The sequence below is a fragment of the Oryzias melastigma genome, linkage group LG10 (assembly GCF_002922805.2).
Source record: "Oryzias melastigma strain HK-1 linkage group LG10, ASM292280v2, whole genome shotgun sequence".
Classification (NCBI taxonomy): Eukaryota; Metazoa; Chordata; class Actinopteri; order Beloniformes; family Adrianichthyidae; genus Oryzias; species Oryzias melastigma.
Window position 1 is genome coordinate 6854651 of NC_050521.1, and position 21520 is coordinate 6876170.

Sequence of the window (21520 nt, forward strand, 5' to 3'; positions counted from 1 at the left end):
ATTGGTTAAAGTTCAACTGGTTTAATTTTCAATTTGTTCTGGGAGGATCGATCCAAAATATCGATAGTATCGATCTAAAGTTGGTATCTGTATCATACCAATACTGACCTGCACATATCAATATTTCCACTGTTGTTTGAAACTTTTCTTTATCTGCAAAAAAGTCCTATTTTAAAAGTTACTTTTGACCTGTTTTTATCTTTCTATTTAAAGGCTAAGAAGTAACAAAGTATTTATATTTCTACCATTTTTTTGGTGCTAAACATTTTTATTTATTTTTGTATAATAGTTGTCTGTTTTTTTTCTTTTTGTGTCTGTTGAATACTTTGCATTTACTTCTTCACTTCCTTTTTAATTTCAATAAGTTTTTACTTTAATAAACTGTTTTCCATTTAACAGAAAATGTTGGCCTAATTCTGTTTTTATGTTTATCAAATAATTAAAAATGGGAAACTTACAAAAAAATAATTCACTGTAATTAAAAACAACTGAGATTTTGAGGTTCATGGCACATCCACCACATTTACCCAAAATATTGATATTGGTATCAATATTTGCAATATTGACCAGTATCAGATCAGTGTCAAATTGATATTCAATCGCTGAGTATCGCCCAGCCCTACTTTCAAAGCACATTCAATGGTTGTACTTTCTGTGGAATCCTAAAACAAATTTAGAAACTTAAGCAGCAATGCATGAATGCAAGAGTTTTAAATGTGGAAGCCCACAATACACATTTACAGGCGTTTACATAGACTTTTCATTTGAAATGCCTGCTTGAATGTGGATTGCTGAGGCGGGTGTGAACGTAGCATCAGAAGGATCCTCTAAAATTACAAACAGATTCTGGCAAATACAAATCTGGAAAGTGAGGCAGCTCTCTGCATACGATGACTTCAGGCATAGAAAAAACTGTTTTGTTTATTTTACACACAGTTTTCCTCTTTTGCTTGTCCTTGTGGTGAAGATTGGTTCCAAGATAAATGGCTTATGTCCCGAGGACCATATTTTATTTTGCCATGTCCAGTATATCATGCCGATAAATCAACAAAATGTATGTAACCTCTGACGCTGTTGCCAGTAAAGCTTGGGTTGCGCCAGATTTGGTCAACAGCTGAATGATAAATTCCCCTCCTGAAGGCCACGGGAATCCGTGGGTGTAGCCGTGTTGATTTATTAAAGATGAAAGAGAATGTGAGTGTTGGAGTTTTGTTACTGATGGGGTCATGAATGATATCTGCTGCTGAAAGATTGGGGAAGGACAATGTCACTGTAGGTGCTCACAGGATTGCCTGATGGGGTGGACTCTTGAAGCTGATGCAAATCCAGGCAGATATGCAAACAGCGGTTAAATCGCTGCCTCTAAAGGGATTTACTCTCCAAGCAAAAGCATTTTGCTTCCATAAACAGAGTTAAAGGGTCTCCTTCCATGCTAATCTCTGCATACTCATTTTTCTTTTTATCGGTTTTGTGCTCCAACAGCCTTGAACACAGACTTAAATCCTTGGACCAGTTTTGCATCTTTGCCAGCAGTCATTCTGTTCTTTATGGTAAAACGGGAGTGCTGGATTCATGTATTTAATTGGAAATAGATGTAATACACAGTACGACCTGAAGCTGTAATATAGTCCTAGCATATTTATGCTTAGTCGATAAAATATTTAAATCGTCTCAGCTAAGCCTAATCACGTAATACTTAGCAGAGGAACGTTCCTCTCTTTTTCCTTGGTTTTTAGCATGGAAACAGCTTGTACCATGTGCAGAAAATGTATCCTTCTGCACCACAGTTCCATTGTAGGACAGCTGTTGTCAGAATAATAGGCTCTGCTAATTATAGCCCATAACCGAGGCCTGGAATGTAGGCAGCTTTCACATGTGAATTTTTATAAATTTACCATTCATTTTTAAAATCCAGCAGCCTTTATGCTGCGCGGCGCTTATACCCCTTAAACAGAAACGACACATTTATTTGAAAGTCCTTCACAGGTGAGGAGTTATCATTTTCTTTATAAGGATACCACTCTTTTTTTTTGGAGTCGGTAAATAATCGTGTAAAAGAGAAAGGCAGAATAAAAGACAAATTCCAAGGCTCAGTTGGCAATGGGACATGGCAGAGTTCTGCTTGCCAGTTCCAGCAAATTTCCCCCTTAAATTCATACTGAAGCAACTACTGAAACCACACATCTGTTATTCCCTGTGGTTCATCAGTATTCATACACTTCCTTACATTCAATTATTCAAGTTAGTGTTCGTTTGACACACACACACAGCACGCTGCAGATGACCTTCAGCTTGCCATATGTCTGTGAGAAGACTATGAAAACCTTTTAAAACGTTCAGCAGAGGGTTGAGTTGTGTTTCTGCTTTAGGAAGGCGTGGATCTGTGGTCACCATTCACTCTATGCTTTTACCATTTCTGCACAAATAAGAAGGAGAAGCAGAACTTTTCAAAATAAAGCCAAAAAAAACATTTTAATAATCAGACATTTTAAAGGCCAATGACACCATCACAAAGCAGTGCGTCCTTAATGCAGTGTTGGATGACTTTTCAGGTCTTTTGCCTTCTTTGACTGAAAGTGAGCTGATCAAGTGTAGGTATCAACATCGAAGGACATTTACTGCTGAGCATATCTCGGACAGTGACAGTGATTGATGTAATTTACTGTTTTGCACTCATATTTCTTTCTTTTTTTGCTGTCCCGAAGAAAGATGAGATGACTTTGAAGATCTTTTTGCAGTCTTGGTCTGATGAAACCCTATCAAAAAACAAAGTGTGTTGTGTGTTTTTGTGCTGAAGCTACGTGCCTGAAAGACCAGCTTTGCATTAAAGAAACAGTAAACGGTGGCATACTGACTACCAGGGGTGTCAAACTCCATACCTCAAGAGATGGCCTCCTGGTGATTACCTGGCTCAGGTGTATTCCGCCAATAAGAAATTTCAATTGTAAATTGGTTGGAAACATATAAATGGTAATTGATGTATACTTGTAGAGCGCTTTCCTACGTTCCTTGAAGTCCCAAAGTGCTTTACAGTCACAGACCCATTCACCCATTCACACACTGGTGGTGACTCTGCTGACGAACACTGGTGCCAACCTTCTACCAGAAGTGAGGTGGGGTTCAGTGTCTTGCCCAAGGGCACTTCGACACATAGGCAGGCAAGGTAGGAATTGAGCAATCTATCAATCACGAGTCGACCCCATGTAGACCGGCCTTCAAGGTATGGAGTTTGACACTCCTGGGACACCTTGATTAAGCTGTAATATTTATTCAGCAGAAGTATGAAAGTAATTAATAAACTTTCTACCTAAAGTACCAAATTACAATGGAGCAAAAACATATTTAGTCAGTCACCCCTTGTGCAAGTTATCCCACTTAAAAAAATAAGAAAGGCCTGCAATTTTAATCAATTTTCAATTGAGATAATCACCTTGTCTGATTTATAAAAATGTACTTGCAAATTATGGTGGAGGAGAAGTATTTCGTCGGTGACTAAAAGTACTTCTCAATACTTCAAGTGTTCTTTGATAGCAATTACAGAAGTTAAATATTTCTCTGTAATTCTTCACAAGGTTTTCCCACACTGTTGCTGGTATTTAAGTTGGTTCTTCCAGGCAGATGTTTCTTAAAACAGCTATGTCCTGGGGATGACACAGACTTTAAACTCACCCTCACGATTTTCTGTGGTGTTGAGATCTTTTTTTTTTTTTTTTAAACAAACCCACTCCTTGGTTGTCTGGGTCATGTGTTTCACACAAAACTCAACAGCACATGGTCCCAATCATTCTTTCCTTTTAACACACTTAAGTCATTGTGGTCTCTCTTCAGAAAAAGAAAACGGCCCCAAAGCATGATATTTCCACCCCCATTCAAGTAGTTATAGTGTTCTTAAGATGCAATTCAGCATGTGTTCTCCTCCAAACATGACAAGTTCAGTTTTTCCCAAAAGTTCTGTTTTGGCTCTATTCCATAACAAGCTAAATACATGTATTGAGTGAAAGCAGATTATCATTCCACTGGAGACAGTTGAAGGGTTTTTCATACTCACCTCAAAACCGTGTGGCTGGAAAGCTCCAATACTGGAGGAATTTTGGGCAGTGGTCCCCAACCACCGGGTCGAACAAGTGATTACTGCAGGGACAGAAGAACAGACATTGACTTTATAAACAAAATAAGAAAGTGAGTAATCCCATGTAATTTTCGAAATTCAAATTGACCCCAGCCCTACATAAGAGAAGAAAACAATTATGTGACCCTCTCACAAAAAAGTATGGGGATCTCTGATCTAGGGGAAATAATCTAGGAAATAATTGGACAGGTCCGATATTGTTCGCCATTTTATTTGCACTGGTAATTTTAGGTTAAGGTAGTGATGGGCTCTAAGATAGCGGGAGAGGGTTTGAACAGATGGATGATGGGAAGAAGGTAGGCTTACTCCATGCCAAAAGTCCTGCCCACAACTCAGAGACAAATTTCTGATAAAATCCTGCTGCTCTGCAGAAACTACGTCGTAGAAAACAACACAGCTTGTTTTAATTTTGGCTAAAAATGGCATAATCTTACGGTACCGGAGCGTGGACCCCTTGCCACCGGCCCGTGGTAAAATCTTCATGTGTTGACCGGTCCGCAGCCTCAAAAAGGTTGGGGACCACTGATCTAGATCACAAGACGATCGGAATGGGACTTCAAGGTTAGGCTTTTGAAAATCAAATCATAGCTCCAGCTGCATCTTTTAGATTGCTGTGGTCTCATATTTCTTTGTTGCTTTTAACCTTAAAACCTTCCACATCCTTTGTATAAAATAGACAAAAACCAGGGTCAAAGACAGAGAGCATAAAAGAAAGTATGAGGCAATTTATAAAGTTACCTGTTATAATCGAAGACCCAGGATTTCTTCTGACTTTTGAAGTCTTCTCTTCCATAGCTTACACTTATGGCTCCTCTTTTTTGAGCTCACCCACAATCCCCGTCTTATCTTTGTCTCCTCCAAGTAGGTTTAAGTGAACGGTATATCCACATGAATGCCGAAAGAGGAAGGATTTCCAGGTCACAGAAGGAGCGAGCACTGAGGAAGCATAAGTATGCATCACAAAAAGTCAACCCTGAACTATCACATTATAAGCTGCTATAGTTGCAGGCTGACAGGAACCCTTTCAAGATGCACTAAACACCTCTGTCCTTTTTTGTCCCTACACATTTGGACCTCATTCTTTTCTTTAATGTTATTTCTCTTTTGTGTATGGTACATTTCCTTCTGCATGTACCTTCTGCACCTCTTTTGATCCAAACTGCTCTACGCTTCTGCATCTGACTTGAAGCGTTGAATGCCACAGGGCAGGTGCAGACAAATTCTAACTATTCCTAATAATTAATGGTATGAAAGGGTGCACAGACACCTAAATGAGGCATGAGGGGTTGGAACCCAGATCAAGTGAAATCTGGAAGAAAATAAATTGGATTATTAAAGGGAGAATAAGGAAGAGGAACTTCACACACTTTGGCTGCAGGGGAGAAAAAGAACAGGGTTTTGTTTTCAAAGGTAGGTTACAAGCAAAAGCTGAGCTGACAACTACGGAGCTTGAAGCACATGAGCACACACTGCACTTTTTTTGTTTTTTAAAGGTGAAAATGGTGAGGCTGAACACAGTCTGGACACGAGACACCAAAGACTAAGTGGCTCAAGTAACGTTTAAAGCGGTTATTTCTATGAAGCTGACAGGAACTCCAGTTTCCAGATTGTAAAACCCATATAACATTTCAGTTTGAGTTTGGATTTCTTCAGTTTCATTATTTCAATAACTATTGATATGTTCAACTGAAAGCTAAATTCAGCATAGTGATACGCCACAATTAACTAATGAAATGAACTAACCTTTAAAACATCTGTGGTGTTTTATCCAAGGCTTTGAGGGTGAAATAAAGAGGGAAGGGACAAAAATAATGACAAAATTAGTTGTTTTCTTTAGCTGTGCAAGTCATGATATATATATTTTTACTGTATCCTGTCAAGCGTTTACTGTATTTTCTGTACTATGGGGCACACCTGTCAGCAGTTCTACTCTTACTTACATCCTTGCATCCCCCAATTTTGTGCAACACCAACAGTAAAAATCCTCTCAAAACTGCTATGCATTCATAAACAAATGATCTGTTGTTTATTTATTAATATCTGAAAAGGCGCAGCTGTAGATACTAACACTAGATGACAGAAAAATACATATATACAAAATATAATATGGAAAATAAGAACATGTAATACAAATATCTACAATGTAAAAATAACTAATAAAGAATGACCTCATTAGCATATGCTAAGAAAACCATAGGCACACGATTATTTAGCATTTTTCATATAAAAATACTTTAAAAAGCACCTTACATTGAAACAAGACCGAAAAAATAAGTATAGTTATAAAAGTTATAAGAGACAAGCAGGAAAATTAAGAGTTTCCTCCCCCAGACCCGCACACAACCCCCCACCCCTTAACTGATGGAAATATACAACTGGAAAATAGGCTGAGAATGTAGATTGGTTGTTGGAAACGCTAATAGTTGGGACCCCCTTCTCTTGTAAATAGCTGCATAGCCAACCAAATGCAGCAGTACAGCCAGGGACCCGCCTCACCACAGGTAGGCGGTGATGCAGGTCCCCATATCATTGGTTCAGTGGTTTCAAGAAGGAACCACCAAACAAAACCCAAAACTGCCACATTATGTCCCAACCATGTTAGTGACATGTAAAGCAAAACATAGTCCAGTATTGCAACCCGTTAGCCGCGTTGGCGTACTGTTATAAGTCATATTTATTTTTAAGAATTTTAAATGACAGGAATCACATTTGGTCAAAAATGTTCAATAGCTCTAAAGATACTAAAGCTAAAGTCACTTAACTTTCTCACAAGACTAATTATCACTTATACAACATGAAAATATTGTTTTTTTCCCTAGTTTATATTTGCATATTTTTACTTCTTTATTAAAGCTCCTTCACAGAAGTGTTCTATTTAACTTTTTAATGATAAAGGAAGGTTAATGAAATATAAATAAGGGACAACACAAATCTGTTTATTCAATTTGTTCATTTTTTAAATGTGTTAAAAAGGTATCAGATCGGGACTCGGTATCGGCAAATCCACAAAATCCAATGACTCGGAATCGGATCGGGCCCAAAAAAACCTGATCGGGACATCCCTATACAACCATCCATCCATTTTCCTGACCGCTGTGTCCCTTTCGGGGTCGCGGGGGTGCCGGAGCCTATCCCGGCTACTGAAGGGCGAAGGTGGGGTACACCCTGGACAGGTCGCCAGTCTGTCGCAGGGCCTCAATCACACACCCATTCACACCTAGGGGCAATTTAGAGTCACCAATGAACCTATGAAGCATGTTTTTGGATGGTGGGAGGAAGCCGGAGTCCCCGGTGAAAACCCACGCATGCACGGGGAGAACATGCAAACTCCACACTGAAAGGTCCCAGCCGGGATTTGAACCGGGGCCTTCTCGCTGTGAGGCAAGAGCGCTAACCACTGCTCCACCGTGCAGCCCAACATCACCATACAGAACCACTTAAATGTCCGAGTTTTAACTCCAGTGTTTTCATTCTTATGACTAATGTTAACTCGTCAAATGTTTTCTGCAATTAATGTAATTCCAAAGAATTCTGAAGTGAAGAAAAACAGTCTTGTACTGATATGCAACACTAAAGTAGTGACGTTTTTAAGTAATTAAACCAACTGATTGTGACACTCCAGAGTCTGTTGGAATGAACTGAGTGAAAGGTCAAAGAGTTACAGTTCAAAGAGCCAGTGACATCTCCAGTATTAAAGGGTTAAAAGTGTCCTTGAGTTTGGCCACAGATCAGATGACGGACTCTCAGAGATTCACATTAGCAAGTTGTTGTCATTTACAGTAATTAAGGGGGGACTTTCACATTTGGACTCTCTTTTGCTTCAACAATTTTTCCAGAAGGGAATTTTGTTTGTACTTCGGTTGTGTTAAAAAAAAGAAAAGAAGGCACTGTCCCGCCACTCCTAACTAGCGAAACTCAGTTAAATAAAATCAGTAATATCCTGTGCAGTGGCAGAGCTTTGACACATTTTAAAAAGAATAGCAATTAAATATCAGAATGAACGTCTGAGTAAGTCCTGCGATGCTTTAGCTTCATCAGGAATGCCTATCTAATTAAAAAGTCAGCAGACCTCCAGGCAGTAGATGCTGGCACATGGCTTGTTGTTTTTCCACTTCTAATCTCTGTGCAAGACCAGATAATTAATGACGTGGTGGCAGGGGAGCCTGCAGCTATTAATGGAATGGATGGAGCTTGTTTACCCAACTTACTTCCTGTCCTGTACTTTCCTAATGAGGATGTGGGAAAGGCAAGCTATCGCCAGGGTTATCAGACATTTAGGGCTGTGGCATCAGTCAGAAGCCCCTCAAACATAATGTTACACTGGGGATAATGGTTACAGACTGAATGTCAAATGTTGCTAATGCGAGATTATCCATTAGTTTAATTTTACTGTAAAGCTAAAAAACAATTACAGATTGTTAAAACACATTTTCTGAAATATTTGATCTGTTTCCCCAAACATAAAACATAATTTTCTAAATGTAGTTTCAATATACAAATAGCTCACTTTGAGGTCACAATCAAGACTCTGTTGTCAAAACCAACAAACGTGTAGCAAACACAACAGACTTGACACTGTAATCAAAAGGGTTGAAGAAAAAAATAGTACAAAGCAGTATTACGGATTATTCTTCCATCCATCTTCCTCCGCTTCATCCGGGACCGGGTCGCGGGGGCAGCAGTCTAAGCAAAGATGCCCAGACTTCCCTCTCCCCGGCCACTTCCTCCAGCTCCTCTGGGGGGACTCCGAGGCGTGCACAGGCCAGCCGAGAAACATAGTCTCTCCAGCGTGTCCTGGGTCTTCCCCGGGGCCTCCGCCCAGTGGGACATGCCCGGAACGCCTCACCAGGGAGGCGTCCAGGAGGCTTCCGGACCAGATGCCCGAGCCACCTCAACTGGCTTCTCTCGATGCAGAGGAGAAGCGGCTCTACTTCGAGCTCTCTCCGGGTGACTGAGCTTCTCACCCTATCTCTAAGGGAGCGTCCAGCCACCCTCCGGAGAAAACTCATTTCAGCCGCTTGTAGTCGGGATCTCGTTCTTTTGGTCACGACCCAAAGCTCATGACCATAGGTGAGTACTGGAACGAAGATCGACCGGTAAATTGAGAGCTTTGCTCTCTGGCTCAGCTCTCTTTTCACCACAACGGACCGGTACAGCGACGGATTATTCTTTTTCACAGTAAATCCAGGTTCACATTTTTGCTCTTCACCATGTCGTCTGATCCAGCCTCTACAGAGATGTAATAACGAGCCATGTCCACGGCCTGGAACAGGTTTTACCAAATACATAGTTGTATTTCGTACATTCTCCAGCAATAAGAAGAAATATGTATTTGCTGTTAATTGGATTAAGAAAAAGAAGAAAAAGTAAATTGGTAATTTGTGTTGAACTGTTGTATGATGAGCAGACTTTTGTGAAAACTGACAATTTCCCAGACAACAGCAATATATCGTCTCTGTCATTTTCTTGTTGACTGTGCGTATGATTGATGACACAGTGAACCTGCTGAGTAGAAGTACTTGACCTTTTGACCCAATTCCTTCATGGTCATTCTATGAACCAACACATGGTCAAAACCCGTAGCCCAGATCTTGTCAGAATTGTTGTTCTTTGTCTGGGTCCAGTTCAGGTTCAGACCTTTGCACCAGTCTGGGTCTCAGTCCAACTTGCCTTATACTTTGTTATTCATCTTTCAAAAGATGATCGTTTTGATTAGTTGTTTGAGTTTTGAATCTTTGTGTTAACTTTTGTTTTTGTCTGTTCTGAATGCCAACTGTGTTTAAAAGTGAGAATGTGTCATGTGTTCTGCAAAGAGTTCGGAGTTTTGCTAATTGTATGCTAACTGTAAATTGTGTTTTAGGTTTAGATCAATCACATTTTGGGGTCGATTTTTATCTTTTCCCAGTCAAAACCAAAACATGTATTGTATTTGTTTACATGTTCCCCATTCGTCTTCAACTGTATTATGACAATTCCTAATTGTTACAAAAGGGCTCATGAAAAATGAGAAACAAAAAACTTCCTTCTGTGTGGATCTTTTCAAATACCTCGATACATTTGACCAAAGGCACACACCCCCAATTTAACCCCTGATGCTTTCAACTTTAAATGCTTGTTTTCTGTTCTAACACATTGTTCAAAGATGAAATACTGAATTCAGCATAGCCCAAAGAAATATCAATAAAAGCAATTATACAAAGCAACAATATTTTTTGTTGAATGAAACAGAACTGTCGATATTTCAAGATGAATACATCTTTTTTGATAACGGGAGTCAAAAAGCATGCAGCGTAGTTTGTAGCATGTTCAGCAGTGATTGATGATTTTCTGCCTTGTAAAAATGTCTTTAGAAGCTTGAAGAAACACAACATTTCAAAAGAAAAAAAATGCTTTTTTGCTTGTTAAAGACTATGAAATTGAAGTTCTTGTTCTAATCTATCAGGCTAAAAGCGAGTAGAATCAAAGCAACACATAAGCATGAAAAGTCGCTTTGTGTTTTTAGCATTGTTGGGTTGTTTGTCATCATGGTGAGCGCAGCAGTGGGCACAGATCAAGAGTGTTGATGTGGGGATTTGTGTGGAACTGTTGGGAACCAAAAAGCGTTGCAGTGAAAACTGAGCCTGTGTGAAGTTTTATCAACCTCCTTTTATAAAAATAAAACATCTTAATAATCCTGTATTCTTACTAAAACATTTTTTTTTCAACTTTTATACGAAAACAACACCCAGCCCTAAGTGACCCATTAGAATACTTGTTTAAAACATGTTCTAGGATGCATTCAGAGACAAAACTCAGCAAAAAGTCCATGAGTCAGTCAGACTATATTAACTGTGTTCACAGAAATGTTACAACTTGTTCATAAGACTCCACATGTAATGTTAGAAGTGCTGGCTGCATTCGAATACCTGTAATGCCACGTACACAGCGGACATGCGATGAAGAACTTGGGTTTTTCAACGTTCTTTGAGCATACAGTTTTTACACTGTGCTATCACTACTAAGAACAGTTTATCACAATTGGAAGAGGCTTAATGCAAAATGCCAGAGTGGTGCAAATCTCATGAATCCTGCTTTGTCTTTCATAGCTTAAATCAAATATATGAAAGACTTAGTGTCATAAACAAACTGCAATTATTAATTTCACCTCAATGGTCACTTTTCAAATGGTTTGCACATCCGTAAAAAGAAAGAGGCACTACCCACACAAAACTACCAAATTTGAGTTCCAGATTGGTAAAAATTCAACTGGTTTCAACTTGTATAGCAATGTGTTAACGCTAGAGATTTCATGGCTAAGTTTGTTTATGTAGACTTTCATTAGAAGTGGCTGTTTGAACACGCACTGCAGAGTCTGGTGTGAATGTAGCTTCACTAAAAAAATGTGTATCCAACACGTAAAAAACAGCTTAAAACTGATCAAAAACATAAATAAATAATGTTTCTGTGACTACGCTAACTCCTCACTTTACTGGTAACAAGTAGAAACAAAACTGTCTGACGCTGCTATGCATTAGCTGCATTAACTCAACACATTCTCATCCCGAGTCGTCACATATTGACATTTGGTTAAGGACCCACTTTTTGACGCTTTGGGTGTCCCCAACTTGTCGTTTTTTGATGTCCTGCTTGTAAAATCAAGGGTCCACAACCATCAGGACACAGTAATGGATGTGGTACTGACCACAGACTGGTTCCCCGAGATGCATCTGGTACCAGTACCCAAACCTGGTGCCAGTACCCTAAACCGGCACAAGACGCAATACCGTACCCGAACCAGTACCAGACGTGGTACCAGGAAAAACTGGGTCAGGACGCGGTACCAGATGCGAACCGGTACTTAGTACCGGTAGAATACCGGTACTTAGTTAGGGTACTGGTGCGCTCCGCATCCTGGTTTGCTAGAGTGGTTCCGATTTGCGGCCCGGAGGTTGGGGACCCGTGATGTAATGGGCCATCAAATCAAAAAACGATTTGTTGGGGACACCCAAATGAAATTTTTTGACGCAGAGGGTCCTTAACCAAACCTCAGCATGTGATGACTTGGGTATGAAAATGTGTTACATTAACATATTCACAGTAACACCCAACCTTGTTTGCAACTCCTTTGCTTACTGCATACCTTTCTAAATGACTTCAACATCAATTAAGCAAAAACAGAATTAATCAATATATAAGGCCCTCCTGGTAATAAGATGCAGTCACTTATTGAAAAAAATAATTTAAAAAAAAACCTATCAAATGCACCTCATAGTGTGTAAAGAGCTGTAATTTTGTGGTGTACCTGTGCTAAAGTAAATGTTTGAGCTCCTGATAAAACAGTTTTAATTATTTGTCTAGGTCTAGGAGAACATGCTTGTCACCACTCTTTTAGATCTCTTTAAAAGAACAATATACCTACACACCCTCTCAGCTCTGCATATAAACCTATGCATTTCAGCTGACCATAAAGAAATGTTTTACTCATAGTTTCATATCTTACTACACATTTCTTTTATTAAAGTTTAGAGGAAACCTCAAAAGAACTTCTCAGTTTGGCATATTTGCAAACCGTATCTTCAAAAATGTACAAGGAATTATTCAGTAATTCTTGCATTTATGTATGTTTTCACTTATTTAGCTTTACTTTATTTTAAATGTATGCCCCTCCTAAATGCTTATGAACAGGAAAAAATAGGAAAAGGACATCTTGCAGGAAAAAATGAATAATTTTGGAGGTGAAAGTCTTCACGTTCCTGGCTGAAGATCTGAACACAAGAATCTGGCACAGATATGGAGTCAGGAGCTTCATTTTCTTTTCCTTCATTGTCGTACAACTGTGCCTAGCAGCAACTTTTCATCGGCCTTCTCTTTAATTGCCTAGACATTTGCCTATTTCTTCCCTCTCGTTTTAAATGTGTCACGTTGGCTCCGCTCTGAGGACTAGCACTCTCGTCCCTCAGGCGATGGCTTTATTTGACTGGCTCATCAGGAGGTAAAGTGAGGTTAAAAAAAAAGAAAGAGTTGAACTTAAAACTGACAAGTCTTCGTGCCATCTCTTCATTGCGATGGCTTTTTGTCACTGTTAATTATCCAGCTGTCTCACTGCAGTACTAAACCAAAATAAAGAAGCAGTGGTTGGAAGTTGTGGCTCTCCTATTCTTTGGTTGTGACAGACCCGAGGGCTTAAAGTAGGTTTCCTCTCACAGTGGTTACTCAAATGAGCATTTTCAGTGAAAACCAGGTCAATGTGCTGTGACTGCCTCTGAGGAGCTAAAACAACAAGACGCCACGTTTGCTTGCCTTCTCCTGTTAAAGAAGCAAAAATTGGACATGTTTAGACACAAAGCATTGCTTCATCCTTTAGTTGCGTCATCACCATCGGTTTCCTTATTTGCTCTTTGTTGTGTGTTAGCTGAACTAAGTGATTTCCGCTTATATGTTGATGACTTTAACTGTGTTGAAATAAACGCTCAGGCTCGTGAAAACCTCAGAATCATTGGTCCATGCAGTGAAACATTTGGTTCCCATCATTTTCATTGCATTTGTTTTTTGTTTTTTTTTAAATGTCTGTTTCTCCTACTGATGACAGATGTGTTTGTGCCTCCCGCAGTGGTTTGTAATGTTTACAAGTTTCCACAAAAAGGACAAAAATAAATCATCTGACCTTACTCCAACAATCAGCATCATGGGTTCTTCCAAGCAGTTCTCTAGAACAATGAAACTGAAAATAGTTGATACTCACAAAGCAGGAGAAGTCCTTAAGAAGATGGCAAAGCGTTTTCAGATGCCAATATCCTCTGCTCGGAATGTAATTAAGAAATGGTGGTCAACAGGAACCGTGGAAGTTAAAGCAAGATCTGGAAGACAAAGAAAAATCTCAGACAGAGCAGCTCGCAGGGTTGTAAGAAAAGCAAGTCCAATCCCCGTTTGACTGAACCATCCCTCCAGAAATACCTGCAGACTCTGGAGCTACACTGTGCAACTGTCAAGAGATACTTTTGGAAGCAAGTTTTGTGGACCGACGAGGTTAAAATTGAACTTTTTGGCCGCAATGAGCAACAATATGTTTGGAGAACAAAGGAGTACAGAGTTTCTATAGATAGACCTTAAAAGAGCTGTGCGTAGCAGAAATCCAAGAGGTCTCAAAGAACTGGAAAACCGGATGAAGATACCTCAGACAAGAATTGAGAGACTCTGGGCTGGTTGCTAAAAGCTTTTACAAGCTGATACTTGTCAAAGGGGGTGCAGATTGCCCAAACTTTTGCACTCACAATTATTTTGTTTTCTGTTATTTTGAATGGGTAAATGATAGAAAGAAAGCATATTTTTCTTCTTTTTTTTTGCATATCTCACATGTCATTTAGACATATTTATTTATTTGGTTTCTTTATGCACAATATTACAACGTTTTACATTTTACCCAAACTTTTGATCCCCACTGTAAGTGACAGCTATTGTAAACATAATAATAAAAGAGAAAGTACTATCTGTGGTTTGTGCCCAGCTGGAATTATATGACACCAAGCCTTTCATATATCGCAATAGAGCTGTGATAGAAAGAAAAAACCAGGAGCAAGATTTGCACCGCTATGACATTTTGAGCCAAGCGTCTTCCAACTGTCGATACATGAGCTAGTATGGGATAGCGACAGACCATAAGAACAACATTGGCAAAAGCATGTTCAAAAACCCACATTCAGCACATTCTTGAACACGCCCCACACGGCCAGTATGATTACATCATCAGACTTTTGGGGTTTGCCGTGTTAGCACGTCATCGTTCCTCATTTTATTCTTAGGGTTGCTGTAGCCGACATCTGTCTCATAAGTCACAGAACACTAAGGTGGACGGACGCTGTGCTTTATAATGACCATAAAAGGACACCGAGGGCACCAATGACTGTGTCTCCCATGAATCATTGCAGTATCCATTTGCATTGACCATCATAACTCCTCCAAGGCCATTTCACAGCATTGCTGCAGGGGATTAGCTTGAAGCTGCTTTATATTACAGCTCAGAGAATCAGTTCCCTGCTGAGATTCTCAATAGAGCACTAAAGTATGACTCCGTGACTCTGGACTTTCAGGGAAGACTTTTTTTTTTCTTCTACCAGCATATTCACGCAGTTATGTCAGTCCTGTTTTAAATGATCATACTTCATGATTACTGTCCCTGATCTTTGACAAGAGAAAAGAGGTTAAGCTGCTTAACTTTCTTTTTTTTTCCATGTCAGTGCTCTGCTGTTGTTATGAGGTTTGGATCAGATTAGAAACAGGCTTTTTTATTTATTCCATGAGTGATCGAATCTTTGCCAGACAGACTGTTTTATTGTTGGAGCATATCAGAGGAAGATTTTTTTTTCCTAATTGATGTAACAAATTGTGGTGTTTAAGAAAAGGCTTGTCTGTATTTGAAGGATTAGAACAGATTTGTCTGTGTTTTTATTTAGTCTGGGAGCAAAAGTTCCTCAGCTGGTTCAAAACAGTGTCACTGATAATCCTTACTTAGAAAATATGAGTTCTTTAATCCGTCTTTTGTTTCTCAGAAACTGGTTATTTTATAAAAGTTGGGATTAATCATCAAATATGAAAAACACACAGATTCAGATCAGCGGATTTTACTGAATTCTTTCCTCTGACAGATCTGCAATGACTAGAAACTTGCTGTTTTGGGGGGTGTCTCCCTGCAGTCATAACACTACAATCTAATGTAGTTTAAACTTAAAAAAAATATTTAAAACCCTAGTTTTTATGCATTCAACATACTTAACTTGGTGTTAAATTGCTTTAACCCTAAAACACTTCAAAAAGAAAATTACACCATCACTTTTGCCGGGTAATTTTTACTCAATATAATATACCCAATAAAGGTATTTGTCATATGATATATGTAACAAAATAAAATTAAATAAAAACATAAGAAGATCCTAAAAACATACTTGAAAATTACTGGAAAAAAATAGGAATTGAGAAGAAATTATTCCTAAAAAAATTATACTGGAGACTTGTTTTTTTGGTCCATCCATTCTTGGGACATGTGGGACTATTTAGGGACCATTGGCTGTAAAAAATACAGTCAATGTTAGGGACCCATGACTTTCAGAAAAATGCAATATACTGAAAATATTATAGTTAATTTTGCTCAGGTGAAAATCACCCGGCGATAGTTCTCGAGGGTTAACTTTTCTTTTCCCTACACCTTTCCAAACTTTTCTCAAAATCAACTTTTTTTTCTCAATAAGAGCTATTATCTAGAAATTAATAAATAATTATAAAAAATATCAAAATCCTTATGCTACATACACTTATAGATAGAAAAACTTGATTTATGACTAAAAAAACAAATCAAATTGCTTGATTTGATAAATATTAATACAACATCTAAATGCATAAACATAATAACTTCATAACACGTAAGAGCCATACTAAATCATACTTCACTGTTTTATACATTTTACTATGAAAAGTGATATTTTTAGATGACGGATGCAAAACAAAAATGCAAGAAAAAGCTCCATGACATTCCATTTACATTTTTAAGATCCGAGGGTAATAAGAACTATTGGCTCATTAACTGCTGATAGGGCCTGCACGGACCTGCAATGCTTAGAACTCTCCACTACTTGAAAGCCCCGGTTCAAATCCCAATCAGGTTGTAAAATTTAATGTATTCTATCAACAGTTAGCTTTTTTTTAAATTATTTAATCTAGATTATTTTATTAGTCTATAAAAGTGTTAGTGGTCTTGGACCCTCTATCACCCTGGATTACTTTTAGCCTATGAGCCTCCAAGAGCCCTCAGGTCCTCAGGTGCAGGATTGCTGAAAGTGCCTCGAGTTCTAAGAAAAACCCACGGCGAGGCCTCGATCCAGCACTACGGTCCTCGCCTGTGGAACAGCCTGCCTGAGGATGTGAGGACCTCATCAACTGTTGAGGTTTTAAAAAAAAAGAAGAAAAAAAACCCTCAAAACTCCTCTTTTTAAGTTGGCTTTTAACATTGTTTTATGCTTTAAATGTGCTATTTATGATTTCACTATCCTACTTTAGTTTTACCTGTTCTTATGAATTATTACTATTATCATTATTTTAATGTATTTATTAGCTTATTTTCCTTTATCTTTGCTTTTAAACTAGTGTCTTCCCACTCTTGGCTGGGTTGTCTGTTTTTGGGAAGAGGTGATCATTGTCCCCATGATTCCCTCACTCTGGTTTCTCCTTTGCTATATATTTTGGTTGATTTTACTAAATAAACCTTATTTGTATTCATGTACATGTACATATTTATACAGTTTATTTGCACTGCTTATATTTTTGGATTTTATTATTGTCTTTTAATGTTGCACCATAAAACACTGACCACCTATAACTTTGTCATAACTTTGTCATGATGACAATAAAGCATTCTATTCTATTTTGGAAAACCATAAAGAAAACTATTTTATTTTTCAGAAACAATTCTTTGTATTCAACTGAAATGCACAGGTTTGTCAAAGTGGAAGGGGTAGTAAATGTATTTTCTTTAAAAAAGTTAAAAATATGAATCTATTAACCAATCAAAAGCTTTTTGAGGCGTTCTCTGGAGTTTTTAAACTTTGGATTTTGATAATATAAAACAAAATGACAAAACACATACAAAATCAAGTTAATGTTATTGATGCAAGGCTTAAAAATATATTCTGACTGATATTGTTTCCAATATTTTAATTTTTGAAGCAAGATATATACATATTTTCTTAACTCTGTGTGAATATCTGGCTTCAGCTGAAGCTTTATGTGAAAGTTGGCTCCAAAAACAGGTCAAGATAGAAGGAATTTTGTAGAAAAGAACTTTGAATCTTTTACTTGCAGAGTGCGGGGACAAAATAGTCTGACAGAGACAAGATGTTGAGTGGGTGTATTTTCATACAACGTATTTCGTCATGTGGCTAAAATGTAAAAGCAGAGTAAAACAGTATGGTTTGTTGTTATCTGTCCGTTGTGAACTTCTAGTTAAGAACTACCAGTGAATCACATGTGTTGTGTGTATTCTGTGTTATTAGACCTTCACAAAAAAAAAAACTACCATACCCAGACTCATTCATAACTGACATACCCAGACTAATTGTTGACTTTGAAATGTCCTCAAAGCTGTAATTTACCATGAAGAATTGTAAAGCCATTAGTATTTATACATATTATGTACATGAACACCCCTTTTATGCCTTTATGCAGCTGTCACTAGCTTTGTTTGTCAGTAAAAAAATACATATAATAATGTATTATTTTTCTAACCTAAAATATGTAAAGAATGTATTCACTGAGCTAATCCTGAATTCCACAGAGCAGTTTTCTGTAACACAAATAGAAGTCATTTCATCACATTCCTCTTATCCAGCCGTTTTCTCAGTTTCTGCTCCAACACGCAGATATATTGTTGGACACAAGCCTTTGAAGCATATGCTTTAATTTTTCATTGTTTTTATTTATGTGCAGAAACAAACATTTTCTTTTCGATTCAAATCCAATCTCTCTTGATTGAAGGTTTTTTTGTGTATTTATTTCAGAAGGAATCAAACGGAATATATTGTTGAAATGGATGCTGCCAGTGTTTGTCTCTCTGGATGTTTAGTAATGAAAGACAGTGCTGCTTTTTATAATTTGAAAAACACACAGATCCCCTTTTCTCTGCGATTCCTCTGTTGCCCTGTGTCGTTCCAATGGCTGGGGATCAAATTGACTGTATGGGATGTAGGTTTTTAATGTAAGGCACTGTGAAGGGTCTTGCTCGGGTCAGCGCTCACAGAAATAGCCCAGACTATTTTCTGGCTCCAGTTGGAAAGGTGGTTATGGGAAGCCTTTCAGTTATTTAGAGAACTTTACAGAACCGAGTGCCACCAAGATCTGTTGCTTTCATTGAAGGTCCTTGGAAATCAACCTGCCCATAAATATCCCTTCATTCAGCTAATGCTTTTTTTTTTATTAAACTGATTCTTCTAAATTTTTTGTCCACCTGAGGATTTGCAGAAACTATTTTAATTACAACATTGCTACTATTTAAAATGTGCCTATTAATAATGATAAAAAGAAAAAGAAGTCTTATTTAAAATCAATTATAAGACATAAATTTTTTGATAAGTGGTGTGATAACTTCTATTTATGAGGCCAATATTATTCTGTTGGAAACTGACTCTTGTCTTTAGTAAAAATCCTATGATCATAGCGCCCTCAGCAACGTGGGTTCAAGTGACCACATTCAATAGAGAGTCTATGTAAACGTATCTATTTGTGTGTTTCAGGATTCCTCGTTTAAAACTCTTGTGTTCATGTGTCACTATCCAAGTTTCTACGAACATTCTTGGGCTCTACGTACAAAACCTGCGGCTACCTGTGGCACTTTGAAAGTCAAACCAGGTTGAACTTTTACCAGTCAGGGACTCCGATTTGGTAGTGACATATAGATGGTGTCTGTTTTAATTCATAGAATTGCCATCCATTTCAAAATTGATCATGGGGAAGAAATTCACATTTGCAGCTTATGCCCAGATGGAATTATAATACACACTGTATACATATATTGGAATAAAGCTGTGAAAGAAAAAGCCTGGAGCAAGACTGGTGAGACTTGCACCTCTCCAGATAGTGGACATCCATCCATTCATCTATATATTTCCGCTCATGACTGGGTCACAGGGCAGCTGTCTAAGCAAATTTGCCCAGATTTCCCTCTCCCCGGTCACTTTCTCCAGATCCTCAGGTCAGCCGAGAGATGTAGTCTCTCCAGCGTGTCCTCGGTCTGTCTTAAGGCCTCAACACATCCCCAGGGATGCGTCCAGGAGGCAGCTGGACCAGATGCATGAGCCTCCTCAAGTGGCTCCTCTCAATGTGGAGGATATTGCCAAAAAAAAAAAAAAATAAAATAGAAAAAGTAGGCTTTATTTTAACCCAGTTTTCTGTCCTAAATTGTTCTCCTGATGTGTTTTTTCACAGACTACTCTTTTTACCAGTGCTTGCCCTGATGCAATCAGACAGATGCCATATGAAGGCTTAAACCCATGGCCAGCCATTAACCAAACCCTGTGGTGTTTCCGAAATGAGTTAGACGAGAAGAGAGAGATATAGTATTACCTTTCTATCAAACTCATTTTGACAGGTGACCTTTGACCTGCACATTCCATATAAAGTTTATATCAAATTTATATAAAGTGTATATCAAATTGTTACGTCATCACTATGGAATGTGCAGGTCAAAGGTCACCTGCCAAAATGAGTTTGATGGAAAGGTAATACTAAATCTCTCTGAGAAGTGAGAGTTCAGTGCAATGTATGGAAAATCATGGAAAAGTTCATTAACGTTGAAAGTTTATTAAAGTTAGTTAACATTAATTGTTTCAAAAACATTAGATAATACAAATTTTTTTCAGTGTTCTGACTTTTTTCAAAATGTTCACCACATTTAAGTGAATTACTAATCATGTTTCCTCATGTAGGCCTTTTAGCGTAGAAGAACATAGGTTCACCTCATCAGTGCTTCTTTGCATTGATTATAGCACCTTAACAACATCACCATCCATCACTTTAGTATTCAGACACCTCCTCTTCTTTAAACTTGATTCTTACGATTGTTACCTTTTCCTGTGCGAGCATACACACCCATACAACCGAAGTTAACACATTTCAATGCAGTGTATTCATATACAGCTAATTAACGTCTCAAGATGCTACATTAAAAGCAGAAAACATTAAATGTATACTTAAAAAAAAACCTATATTCAGTTTATTTCAAATGTTATGTAAGAAATGTGAACACAATTGTTTTTTAAATAGAAAGTTAAAAAAAAGATTTAACAAAATGTGTTCATTTAATTGTGAACTTGTAAGTAGAAATTCAACTAATCAAGTACGGCGTTCCCCCTCTTATTTGCGTTTCTTTATTCGCTGTTTCATGTATTTGCAGATTTTTTTTTTTTTTCACGCATGTGTCTTCTCCGGTTTGTCACAAAAACTCTGACAACTCAAGATGCTTGTATGAAACTTTTGCTTCCAAAGGTCCTGCGGGAATTTCCCAGAAGGGGAGCGCAGTTGAAGAGCACACCAGCCCGTCCGCTACACACACACACCCCCACACACACCAACAGCGATCCTCAAAAGCAGCTCAAAAATATCCTGATAATCACGGAGGATAATTATCGTCCAGAGCAGGTCTTTATTATGGATGAAACCGACAAATTCTGGAGAGAGATTCCCTCTCGCACTTATTTGATGAAGGAGGAAGCACATGCTTTTTTTTAGGTACAGAGACAGAGTGGCAGTCCTCATGAAAAGTATGAAGTCTTTTGTTCTGGATAATATATCAGTGGCGGGCCGTGCATTTCACACCTAGGCCTTCAGTAGTGCTCCATCTGAATCAATCCAACCCTCAATAACTATTTTATG

The 21520-nt window shown here is 38.2% G+C and overlaps 1 long non-coding RNA gene across 1 annotated transcript; it reads right to left on the minus strand.

Moving 5' to 3' along the window:
• Positions 1-265: 265 nt before the first annotated feature.
• Positions 266-4681, minus strand: LOC118599207. The gene is made up of 2 exons (XR_004948504.1): positions 4049-4681; positions 266-2756 (listed from the first exon to the last, which is right to left on the minus strand). It is a non-coding gene; the product is annotated as an uncharacterized LOC118599207 (long non-coding RNA).
• Between the last annotated feature and the right edge of the window lie 16839 nt (positions 4682-21520).